This window comes from Cetorhinus maximus, chromosome 12 (assembly GCF_964194155.1).
Source record: "Cetorhinus maximus chromosome 12, sCetMax3.hap1.1, whole genome shotgun sequence".
Classification (NCBI taxonomy): Eukaryota; Metazoa; Chordata; class Chondrichthyes; order Lamniformes; family Cetorhinidae; genus Cetorhinus; species Cetorhinus maximus.
Genome location: NC_135890.1, coordinates 119,271,963 through 119,284,470, shown reverse-complemented (window position 1 = coordinate 119,284,470; position 12,508 = coordinate 119,271,963). Strand labels below are relative to the sequence as shown.

The following is a 12,508-nucleotide window of genomic DNA, read 5'->3' as shown; positions in this document are numbered from 1 at the left end:
CTTTTGTTTATACCTTCTTAATTTTTGCATTTACTACAGTATATTCATTCCCATTATAATGAGGGGCCAGCTCGGTACAAATATTTGCCAATTTTGGTCCCAATCTATAAGATCCCGAGATGTGCCTAATCCATAATAAGTGATGTGATTGGTGACATGTGAAAATTTGAACTGTTCCCATATAAGTCAGCCAAGTTCCAGTGGACATGACTTTTTTGGTATGGTGTTGCACTCAAGCCTACATTGCACAATGCCCATAATGACTTTGTAACCTGCATTCATTGACCATTGTAAGAGACATTTACATAAACAAACTGTATTTCCCTTGTTCAAGATGTAACGTGGTGGATGAAATATAATAAGGCAAGGAGCTGGAGGCAACGCTTGTCTTGTTTTGGCATTTGATATTTTCAAATTCTAACCAGTGCTGGTTGTTGTTGTCGCTCTATAATTAAATGCTGTTTGATTTATACTGTTTTTTGCTGTATTTTTCCTTCAACAGAACATGCTGTCAGTCTAACAACCTATTTTATTGAAAATCTATTACTTCGGTTGGTAAAAGGTGGCTGTTTTAGTAGCTTGACATTCATTTCGCAAGTTTCTTTGTGTTAATTTGGGGCAGCATATGGCAGGAAATTGACGGAAAACCACACGGGAAGTGTAATGCACAAACCAGATAAGCAAATTATCAGAACTTCCTTTGTCAACATATTCTTGTGAGCTTTAGAAGTTAGAGTAAACATTCAACTGGAGATTCAGAATAGAATCACATGTACATTACAAGATTTGAACTGACTGTATTTCAGTACTGAGTAGGTTATAATTGTTAAATAGTATGAAGATTGACCAATGCTAAGAGTGATGTAAGTTTAGGCAAGTACAAGACTTCATTCATTTGATGTCTTCAAAATATTGACTTTGAGAGCATAGTATGTTCTTGCTTTTCATTGAACAGGGATATCAAGTCATGTGCAAGTTATATGCAAAAGCAAAATACTGTGGATGCTGGAAATCTGAAATAAAAACAGAAAATGCTGGAAAAACACAACAGTTCTGACAGCATCTGTGGAGAGAGAAACAGTGAACGTTTCAAGTATGTATGACCCTTCTTCAAAGCTCTGAAGAAGGGTTATACATGTGCAAGTTATCGTCCCTGTGATCATCAAAGAGGAATAACTGACATTCTTGTCCCTCAGCTCTAACAAGGAAAATGAATGCATATCCATTGTGACAGCTCCTTTTTAAAAATAATACAAATTATACCTCTGGAGATTTTTGATTTCGGCTTTGGCTAAATAGAACACTGTAAAATGGCACAGCACATACACAGAAGGGTGCAAATTGACAAAGTGCCAACTTAGGCATGTGTGACAATTGTGTTGAATTCTAAACTTGAAGTTGAAGTTCATTGATTTGTTTTTATTTTAAACAATATGCATTTGATTAGTTTTGAATTTATATTCTTTCCTGTTTGGAATTACTTCAACAACAGTCACATTTATAGAATTAATCTGCTCTGGTTTTGATCCTAGTTTGCCTAGGTGCTGTCGTGCTGTAGGACATACAGAATTGTTTTCATTTGACAGGGCCCCTTCTGAGTTTGACACTTTTCTACTGGTCAAAAAAAATTATCTGGGTTATATCTCTGTTGCTAATGAATTATTTCTTAGGTTCCACAATTTCAATTAGCTGTAAAGTTGTTTCTCAGCTAATGAAAACTTTTAAATATAGCACCTGACTTTCAATTTTTGGGGGAAAACCATAGACAAGAAGGGAAGTGATTTTTTTTTGGAGTTAGACAAAATAAATGAGAAGGATTAGGTGAAAAGAAAGAAAATTGATGAGATCAGTGGAACAGAATGGAATAGAGAAAAGGGAAACTAGGCAGAATTGAAATATTTAACTTTTTTTTTGTATTTTGTGATCTCCCACCACTCCCCCCGCCGGCCATTAGAATTCTTGAAGGTACTGACTCTTGTGGGGATATTAGTCCTGTACAAACTATCAGCCCTCCAGTAGCTCATGAATTGCTGCCCCATAAACAGTTAGCCCAACAAATGAGCATTGGCAGCAAAACTGATGCTGCTCCTGTGGCCCCTGTACTTTCTTGCCAAGGTAGTGAACAGGAGTGGGAGTTTTGACTGTATTACTTGTCCACTTCATTCTCACAAACCCACCAATGTTAAGATTAATTCTGGTGTCCAACTTCTTCCTCAGCTGTCATTTATCAGCTCAGCACAGATATGCTGATTTCAGTAGCCCAGAGTTAATATCACAGAAATAAAGATGCTGTCTACATTTGAGCAGTTTTATTACAGTGAAATTAGTTCTGTGTCAACATTACATTGTATGAGCTGAAAGTTAGTCAGCTCAGACACAGGAATTTTCTGGTTTATGCAGCAGTTAAGTGCTAACCCTTAAAATGCCATTTGCAGTCATTAGCACTGTTTGCTGATGCGAAACAAGGTATAGTTGAAAATTGCTTGTTACCTATGTCTAATTGGGTTATATTACAGATTTTTTTTTTGGGAGTGTCTATCTCAATGTGAAACTTAATTTCGGACACATTTTGAGCAATGTTGTTTGTTGCACCAATTCAATTATAATGGCTGCGTGCCCTGAGCACTCTGATGTATCATGTACATGCTTGTACATGGTTGATGATAATTGTGTCCTATTGCATTTTTGACTTTAAACTAGATATCTGTTTCTAAATCAGTTTTGCAGACCATTCCTGTATGTGAAACCAAGTTACCTGTGAGCTTTGGCTTGCCCAATATCCAATTAATTGAAAGAGCTGAGGCATTGAGCTCAGAACCCTTATCATTGCAGTTCCGCTTAGTAGATATATTATATGTTATCATATGGATTCCTCAAAAAAAAAATGTCTGTTTAAGCAGTGCCTTCACAACCTAGCATGTCCATGGGACTTTACAACCAATGAAGTACTTCTTTTTATTCATTTACAGGATGTGGGCATCACTGGTTAGGCCAGCATTTATTGCCTAATTGCCCTTGAGAAGGTGGTGAGCTGCTGCCTTGAACCGCTGCAGCCCACGTGGCCTAGATACACCCACAGCGCAATGCCATTGGTCCGTCTGGTTCCATTCCTTTCATACTTTTTTCTAAGCGGCTTGATATAACTGAGTGGCTTGCTATGTCATTTCAGAGGGCAGTTAAGAGTCAACCACATTGTTGTGGATCTGAAGTCGCATGTAGGTTTTGTACCAGAGGTAAGGTCAGCAGATTTCTTTCCCTTGAGGGCATTAGTGAACCAGATGCGTTTTTACGACAATTGACAGTGGTTTCACCGTCACCAATAGACTTTAAATTCCAGATTTTTATTGAATTCAAATTCCACCATCTGCTATGGTATTATTCGAACCCTGGGCCCCAAAGCATTTCCCTAGGTGTCTGGATTACTAGTCCAGCAACAATACCGCTACACCACCACCTCCCCCACTGTTAACTGTAGTCTCTGTTATATTGTAAGGAAGCATGGGTGACAATTTGCACACAGAAAGTTCTAACAGGAGTGAGATAAATAACTAGGTAATTTGTTTTTAGTGGTGTTAATTGAGGCATTAATATTGGTCAGGATATCCAGAAGAATTTACCTGCCCTCCTTCAAATAGTGCCTCTTCCCTCCCTCCCCTTAGCCCACAGAGATAAACTTCCTCTAAGGTTCCGCCCACTTCACCTTGAGCTTGATTCTATGACTAAGCTCTCTGCTGCCTTCCTCATCCCCCCTGTAAGCTCACCTTGTCTGTGAGATTCACCAACTGCTTCCTTAACCCTATTCCAATTAAGCAGCCGACCATCCAGCTTCCCTTTCTGTCTCCTATGTTAGCTGATATTGTTAACGGTTCTGTCTCTTCAGGTAATGTACAGCTGCCCTTCAAATCTGCCTTCATCATCCCCCTGTAAAAACTAACTATTGTTCCCTCTGTCCACTACCGCTCCATCTCTAGCCTCCCTTTCATCTCCAAATTCCTTTAATGTACTGTTGCCTCTCAAATCCATGCCCATTCTTCACAGGGCTCCATATTTAAATCCCTCCAATGCCTTCCCCACCCTACCACAGTACAAAATAGCTCTCATCAGATTCACAAATGACATCTGATGTAACTGACAAAGGTAAACTTTCCATCCTTGACCTGTCAGCAGCTTTTGACATGGTGGACCACACCATCCTTCTTGGTTCAGCTGGGTGGGACTGCACTCACCTGGTTACATTTTTTTCTATTGTAGCCAGAGAGCCAGGCGCAGTGGCTTCCCTTCCAGCTCCAACGACCACTGTCCTTGGACCACTCCTATTTCTCCACATGCAGCCCCTTCAGCAACATCATCCGAAAACATGCCAAGTTCTGCATATATGCTGACGACTCCCAGCTCTATCTCACGACCATCGCCCCCGGCCCTTTCATTGTCATTAAATTATTTGACTGCTTGTCCGACATCCAATATTGGTTGAGCAGAAATTTCCTTAATACTGGGATGACTGAAGCTGTTGCCTTTGTTCCCTGACATAAACTTAATTTTTTGGTGGAAGGTGACAGACCTGAAATGGTAATTGTTTCTCTGTCCACAATACTGCCTGACTTGATTATTTCCAGCATTTTCTCTTTTGTTTCATTGAAAAGATGAATCATCTGAACATTTTTAATCAATTTCTACTGTACCAGTTCTGTGTCAGCCATTGGATAGTTTTCCCTTTAACCCCCATTGACCACTACTTTGATGAAACCTCTTGGGGCCATACTTGATCAACTGCTCCCTGGATGTCGAAGGCAGGTAGCCTTTTCTCTGGCATTTGGATCTTGCTTCCATTTCTGCATCAAGGCTGTATTGAGATCTGCAGATGAGTGATTCTGCTGGCACTCAAATTGAGTGTTGGTGAGCATGTTATTGGTAATTATATGTAGCTTTATGGCACTATTGATCACTGCTTCCACCAACTTGATGATTGTGAGGAGTAGGGCAATTGGCTGAAATAGATTTGACCTGTTTTCTGTGAATATGACGTAACTTTGCAATCTTCCACGTTAATGTAGAAACATGGCAGACAGAAAACTTACGACACAAAAGGAGGCCATTGCTTCATGTCTGTGTTAGCCGTAAAAATTATCCAGCCTAATCCCATTTCCAGCTGTATGTCTGCAGCCTTGTAGGACGGGTGGTGAGGATTTCTGCCTCCACCACCCTTTCAGATAGTGAGTTCCAGGCCCCCAACATTCTCTGGGTGGTTGTGTAGATGCTGGTGTCATAGCTGAATTGGAATATCTTGGCTAGTCTCCCATTAGCTGCATTTCTATAATATAAAAGCAAGCCCACTTGTTTTCAGCGAACCACAAATGTCATTTGAAATGATCATTTGTTTGCTTTGAGCCCCCCCGCCCCCCGGCCCTGCCACCCAAAAAAAACTGCAGAGAATCTAAGTCAGTTAAGGTGCTCCAACTGCTGTGATCTTAACTTGGCACGAACCAAAGATCAAAGTTAAGACACCTTTGAATTTTGGCACAGTCTCTATAGCTCAGTTGTACGCTGATGCATTAACCCAATAAGAAATTGGGCCAGATTCTGGTTTATATTTTTACTGTGAAGTTCAGTTGTAGAAATGAAATATGCAGCATAGACATACATGAATTATCCTTTGCTGTGTACTTGATTGTTCCTTGACATTTGACCTTTCAAGATAACATACAATGCTGCAGTGAAAAACAAGTGAGAAGATGATTGCTTTTTGGCATAGCCATTTTTTTGCATCCGTAGTAATGGACTATTGCTTTAGAATGAAGGAGTGAATTTTGGCATACTTTTTGAGTAACTTGATATAGTTGAGGACATCTTCAGGAAGGTTTTTTGAAAATATACCAGTAATCAGTGAATCATGCTTGCTTCCTGAGTTTTATAATGCCTACTTGATTGTTGTTACAATTGTGTCTTTGGTAAGCAAAACCATTTGGTCCTTTGTGCCAAAAAGCTTTAATGCTGCTTTGTGTTCATAAGAAATTCAAAGTCTGACAGTGTGTGGTGCAGGACAGTTGCCAAATACTTGGAAGTTGTTTTGGCGTGCAGGACCTCACATCAAGTTATGCCCAGTTGGTACACTTGACAGTATGTGATTATGCAAGTTAAATGGACTAAACACACACAGCAAGTAAATTTTCCTCTTCACCTCTGCTCCATCACAAACATACAAAAAAAGGACTTCTAAAATATTCAGTGCATTTTATGATGGCCAGTCAGAGTGGTGAAATGTTCTAGTTCCATATTCATACTAAACCAAAGTTAGGGTACACACAAGAATATGCTACACAGATCAAAAGTTGAGTAAATGTGGCTAGAGCCTAATCCTAATCAGACCTCGATTGGTGTACTTCATTAAAACTGAAGGCAATATGCCACCTTGTGCTTGGTAATTAGAATCAAGCCCAACTTACCACCTGAACATCACCCGTTGGATTTTTACAACAATTATTTTGTCTATTCTCTTTGAGAATCGAGTATATTTTTGGGTGAAGGCAAAAAAGGAGATGGCAGGGTTATTGGACAATGGCAAGTAACTCGGATGAGCACATAATGCTGAAGTAATGTGTTGGTGCTGTTAGGCACTAAGTTGAAGTTAAGTAAGATGCAGGTTGGCACCTGTGATCCCCACACCAGGCTGTTTTGGAGTGAGTACCAGGCATTTCCCAAAATGAGGGAAAGTTAATGGACAAAGTGAACAGGATGGCTTTTCCACACTTTCCATTGAACTATTGGTGACTCATATTAATGGAGATTGGGACAACCTGGGCTGCCAATAGGAAGTGGTGTGTGACATGCGAAGCAGGAAGGCCTGTTATGACTTTTTTGTATGGTTGCATGTATGTGTGTTTTGATAAACTTTGCAGTGACATTCCCATGTAGCGATGCTTAGTCATGTTTTGGGAATTTCTATCATTCTTCTTCTTCATTAACAGTACACAATTAAGCATAATATGTTAAGACTGTTTGCAAAAGTGACTAGTTTGAAGCACTTGAAAATATCTAAGTAATCCCTTAACTTGTAACCTGCTGGCAAATAATATGTAGCATGTAAATGAAGGCCTTTTTTCTTTTTGATTATGTGTGCACTTTTATGTGCGTTTAGGTAAAATTGATACAGTATCTCCATGTAGGCTTGCAGGGTCTCATCAATGACATTATAATGGAAACATAAATCCATGGATGGAATTGACAACCAGATCAATTCTCTCCTCTATGCTGGTCAGAATCCTTTCATTTTTGAACCCTTTTAATTTTTTCAGTCTATCACTTCCTGTGATAAGGCAAGAAGGTAGTATGTTATCAGTAGTACCTTTCAACAGAGCTGCTTGAAGTCACAACAATGCTCTGGTTACTGCTGCCTCTTAGACCCTAGATCAAAGAAACCTCATCTCTGCTAGCCTCGTCTCTAAGGCAGTATGACAATGATGATTGTAAACTTAGATGGGTAAGGAAGCAAACCTGTATTGTATTAGTCCGTGGCATCCTGACATCTATGTAATGTAGGTCAGATCATCTCATTCTAAATGATCATTTTATTTTGCTTTAAAAACATACCCTTCCTAGCTTCCCATAGTAGCTCAGTGGGTAAATGTGGTTCTGAAGCACACAGAAAAAGGAGCCAAGGTTTGAACCCGTGAATGTTGCGTTAACTGAACTCCTCCAGTGTTGAGGTGGGGTAACTAAAATTGAACTTTTCTCCCGTGGCTCTATTCCTATTCATGATTGTTATCCAATTCCCACCTTCCATGCAGTCCAAGTGGTGTAGGTATACCCACAGTGCTGTTAGGGAGGAAGTTCCAGGATTTTGACCCAGCGACAGTGAAGGAATGGCGATATGTTTCCAAGTCAGGATGGTGGATGCCTTGGAGGGGGACTTCCAGGTGGTGGTGTTCCCATGTATTTGCTGCCCTTGTCCTTCTAGATGGTAGTGGTTGTGGGTTTGGATGACAAGTAAAGACTGAAAGTAAAATAAGGCCCATAAGGGATATTTTTTTTTTAAAGGAGTACTATATGTTCTGGTTCTTTAGAAGATGTTAAACCGGTTTTATTAGAATAATACTGTTCAATATATGTAAATTGATTTTCAATTATGCAACTTTTCATAAGTGCTACTCCTAACATTTTCCTGATGGGATGGCTTTTCAATTTGAGGACACTGGACATATGCAAGTCTACATAGGATTACATAGGACATTTGACACAAACAGGCCATTTGCCCAACCAGTTCATGGTGGTGTTTATGCTCCCCTTGAGCCCCCTCCCATCTTTTCTCATCTAAATCTACTATCGTAACCTTCTATTCCCTTCTCCCTTAAATGCTTGTTCAGCTTCCAATTCAATAGATCTATTCTATTTGTTCAACTACTCCCTGTGGTTGTGAGTTCCACAGTCTTACCAGTCTTTGGGTAAAGATGTTCCTGATGAATTGCCAATTGGATTTCTTGGTGACCATCTTATATTGATATGCTCTTCCCCACAAGGAAGCATTCTCTCCTGTATCCACTCTGAAAAGGTTTTGTTATAATTTTAAAGACCTCTGTTGGGTAACCTCAATCATTTCCTGATATGTATATCCACGCAACCCTGGTATTATCCTTGTGAATCTTCTCTGCACCCTCTCTAGTGCGCCTATTGTATATCCTTTTTCTAATATGCTGACCAGAACTACATGCAGTGCTCAACGTGGTCAAAATTTCCCTACTTTTTATTTCTAGAGGGAGAGAATTGAAGTGTAGTGCTTGGTTTGCTTTTCTTATGGCCTTGCTAACTTTTAATGGTTGATGTATTTTTACTCCAAAATCCATTTGTTCCTCTCCTCCACCTAGACTTGCTCCCTATTTTCCTACCAAAATGTACTACCTCATATTTATGTGTTGAACTTCAATTGCCAATTATTTGCCCATTTTACAAGTTTTTTCATGTCCTCCTGTAACTTGTTGCAGTCTTCCTCAATATTGACTATCCTACCAATTTTGTGTCATTCCCAAATTTTTGATTCCAATGTTCAAATTGTTAATGTAAATTGTGAACAACAGTGGTCCCAGCACTGATTCTTGTGGAACACCGCTTCCCACCTTCAGCCACTCTGAATAGCTATCCTTTACTCCCACTTTCTGCTTTGTCTTGAAACCAGCTAGTGACCTATTCTGCCACTTGTCCTCTGACTCCAGTCTCTGACCTTATCAATTTGTCTATTATGGGGCACAAAAATCCAGATAAATAGCATCTTCTACACTACCATTGTCTGCTCTCTCTGGTTTGTCCTCAAAAAAATCAATAAAATTTGTCAAGCAGGATTTTTCCTTTTGAAATCCATGCTGATTATTCATTGCTCTATTTCTCATTTCTAGATGTTCTTCTATTCTAGCCTTTAGTATTTTTCTTACCACTGAGGTTAAGATGACTGGTCAATAATTCCCTGGGCATGTTCTGTTCCCCCTTCTTAAATATAAGAATCACATTAGTGGTCCTCTGGAACTATACCTTTTTCTAACAAATTATTAAATATGAGTAACATTGGGCAGAGTTTTCTGCCTACCGGGCGGGCGGGCCCGACCCAATCTCCGACGGGCGGGAAGCCGAACCCCGCCGCCATTTTAAGTGGGCGGGCCAATTAAGGCCCGCCCGGCGGGAAGCGCTATGCACTTCCTGTGTGGGTGGGGAGGGGGATTTCCCAAATGCGAGAGTGCGCTCTTTCACGCATGCGTACGAAAGAGCGCACATGTCCCTGAGGCTAAATGCTGCCTCAGGGAATTCGCTGAAAGTTGTACAAACATTAAAAATAGAAAAATAAAAAAATCTTTAACATGTCCCCCTCATGTGACAATGTCACACGAGATGGGACATGTCAATAAACTTCACTAAAACTTTATTAAAGTTTTTTAAACCCGACATGAAACCTCATTTTGTCGGTGGATGAGGTTTCATGTTTTTTCAGAAGCCCACCGGGGCTCCTGGCCTGCCCACCAACCTTAAGGTTGGACGGGCAGGTCCTTTAATTGTTTTAATTATCCTGTCAATGCCCTCAATTGGCCATTGACAGGTCGGCAGGCGCACAGCTGATTTCGCTGTGCCCCTGCCTTCCTGAAAATTTAAATGGGTCGCAGTGACGTTGGAGGGAACCCCCAACGTCATCCTGTGTCGGTGAGCAGGCCCTGCCCCCTGCTCGCCGACGGCAAAATTCAGCCCATTAGCTCTGCGCTCTCTCCCCTAGATTATTTTAAAATACATGGGTGCAATCTATCTTGACCAGGAGCTTTATTCTCTTTGAGCTGATTTAGTTTATTCAATGCTCCCCTTGTTTTTTTTTTACTTTAAATGCGCCTACCACATCGCTCTTCTCATCATTCGATGTCCTGCCTACCTGTTCTACCTTCCTGGTAAAAACAGAAGCAAAATAATTATTTAATATTTCTATGATGTCTCTATTGTTACCTGTGGCATTATCCTTTCTATTGCTCCGATGTTTCTCATTTCCTATATTTTTGAATTACTTTGAATCTATAGTGTGGAGATGTTGCACCAGTGGCAATGTACTATGTTCATGAAGCATAAAAGACAGTTGTTACTAGAAAGCTATTCAATATTTCCATTATCAATATCCACCTATAGTACATTTAAAGCTCTGATTTTGGCATACAGTTTGTACACCGAACACAAAATAGATTTCACACTTATTTCCTGAGCCATGATTTTTACACCACATTAGCTCTGAAATTCCCAATCTGTCATACCTGAGTATCATGCATCTGTGATACAGTTAATTATTAATTTTAATTTTTTTTTAGTTACCACCTTATGTTATCTCTAGTTGGTTGACTCTGCTCATGTAACTGAGTCACTGAATAGTCTTCTGCAGGGAGTCTGTTAACTGTACTTAGTTCCTAACAAAGTATAGATCTAATTCAAACTTCAGTATTTTTTTAATATTATTAACTTGCTTTAATAAAAGCAGAAAAGGCCAGAAATGCACCGCAGTTTAATCAGAATCTGTAGAGAGCAAAAGTGGGTTAGGATGTTTGGGTGTGTACTCTCCATTAGAAACAGAGACTGAAACATAGACAGACATTTTAAAGTAGCAAAAGTGAAGAGAGAAAAGGACAGAGAACTAACAATTATAGAAAAGAGGTAGGTTGAAAGATCTGCACACTGCTTAATAACAAGCAGTTACATTATAGTTGGATAATGCAGTGACATGAAATTAAATCACAAAATTCAAGCAAGACTGATGGATTTTACAGCCACAAGACAACGCAAAGCACTGGTCCATACCACAGACTCAGATCCTTGTCAACACCTGCTCTCTGATAAAATAGTCTCCAACCCAAGAGTGAACAAGTCTTCACCCTCCCCTAAAGCACTGGCAAAAAGTCTCCCATACCAGAACACTCACTGCTGTGATGAAAATAAAGGATATAGCCACAGTCTGAAGTACTTATTTCTGTCTTCAAGCCAAACATTTGCAGAAAAATGGGATACTCTTTTTGAGCTTCTTTGGCCTCAGTTTTAACCCACCCCCAACACCCGTCAAAAGGGAGAGGATCAGGGGTTAAAATATTCGGATCACGTAACCATCAACTGGATGCATTCCCAGTTGCCATTATATTTACGATGCTGATTCAGGCCTTGGATGAGGCTTTTGCTAAAAGCACAGGAGCTTACTTAAGATTTAGGAATCATGGCTCAACAATTTCATTGGTGCTGTGAGATATTTTTAACCTTGCCACGGTGTCGGGGGAGGTGGGGGCAGAGTCATCCAATTCTCACTCCCCCTCTGGCTGCTGGGGACTGTTTCCATGGATCCCCAGCTTCAGCTTGTCATTAAATTCCTACTCTCAGCTGGGTGTCAGGCTGCACACAATGGCAGGACCTCAGTAAAATAATTAAGATTGACAAGCCTCCACATCCCCGGCTTTGCCGGCTTCTTCATCCACTCTCGGGCTCCCCCAATACCCTTCCCACCTTCCTGTTAATATTGGGGCCATTCGAACGCTGTAGGAGAACAAAGATGGAAAGGTCATAGTGGGAATGGGCTGACCATAAGTTGGCAGGCCACAGGAAGGAATGGTTCATGCTTGTGAATAGAGGAGGGTGTTCAATGATGTCATCACCTAATCTGCATTTGGTTCCCTATTGTGGAGGAAACTGCATCATGAGCAACAAATATGGCACACTAGATTAAATAAAGTGCACATCAATGTTGACTCTGATGGAATGAAATAGGGAGAAGGTGGCATAATCCAGAGGTGCAGGCTAATGTTCTGGGGGCAAGAGTTCAAATCCTAACATGGCAGCTGGTGGAATTTAAATTCAATTAATAATCTGAAATTGAAAAGTTAGTCTCAGTAACGGTGACCATGAAGCCATTGTTGATTGTTGTGAAAACCCATCTGGTTCACTAATGCCCTTCAGGGAAGGAAATCTACCATCCTTTGCTGATTTGGCCTACATGCTACTCCAGAGCCACAGCTTTGTT

General features: G+C 40.4%; 1 protein-coding gene across 1 annotated transcript in view; it reads left to right on the top strand.

The window, feature by feature from the left end:
• Nucleotides 1–12,508, top strand: part of fbrsl1 (fibrosin-like 1) — a 913,938-nt gene that overhangs the window by 262,679 nt on the left and 638,751 nt on the right. The gene's annotated exons all lie outside the window — the stretch shown is intronic.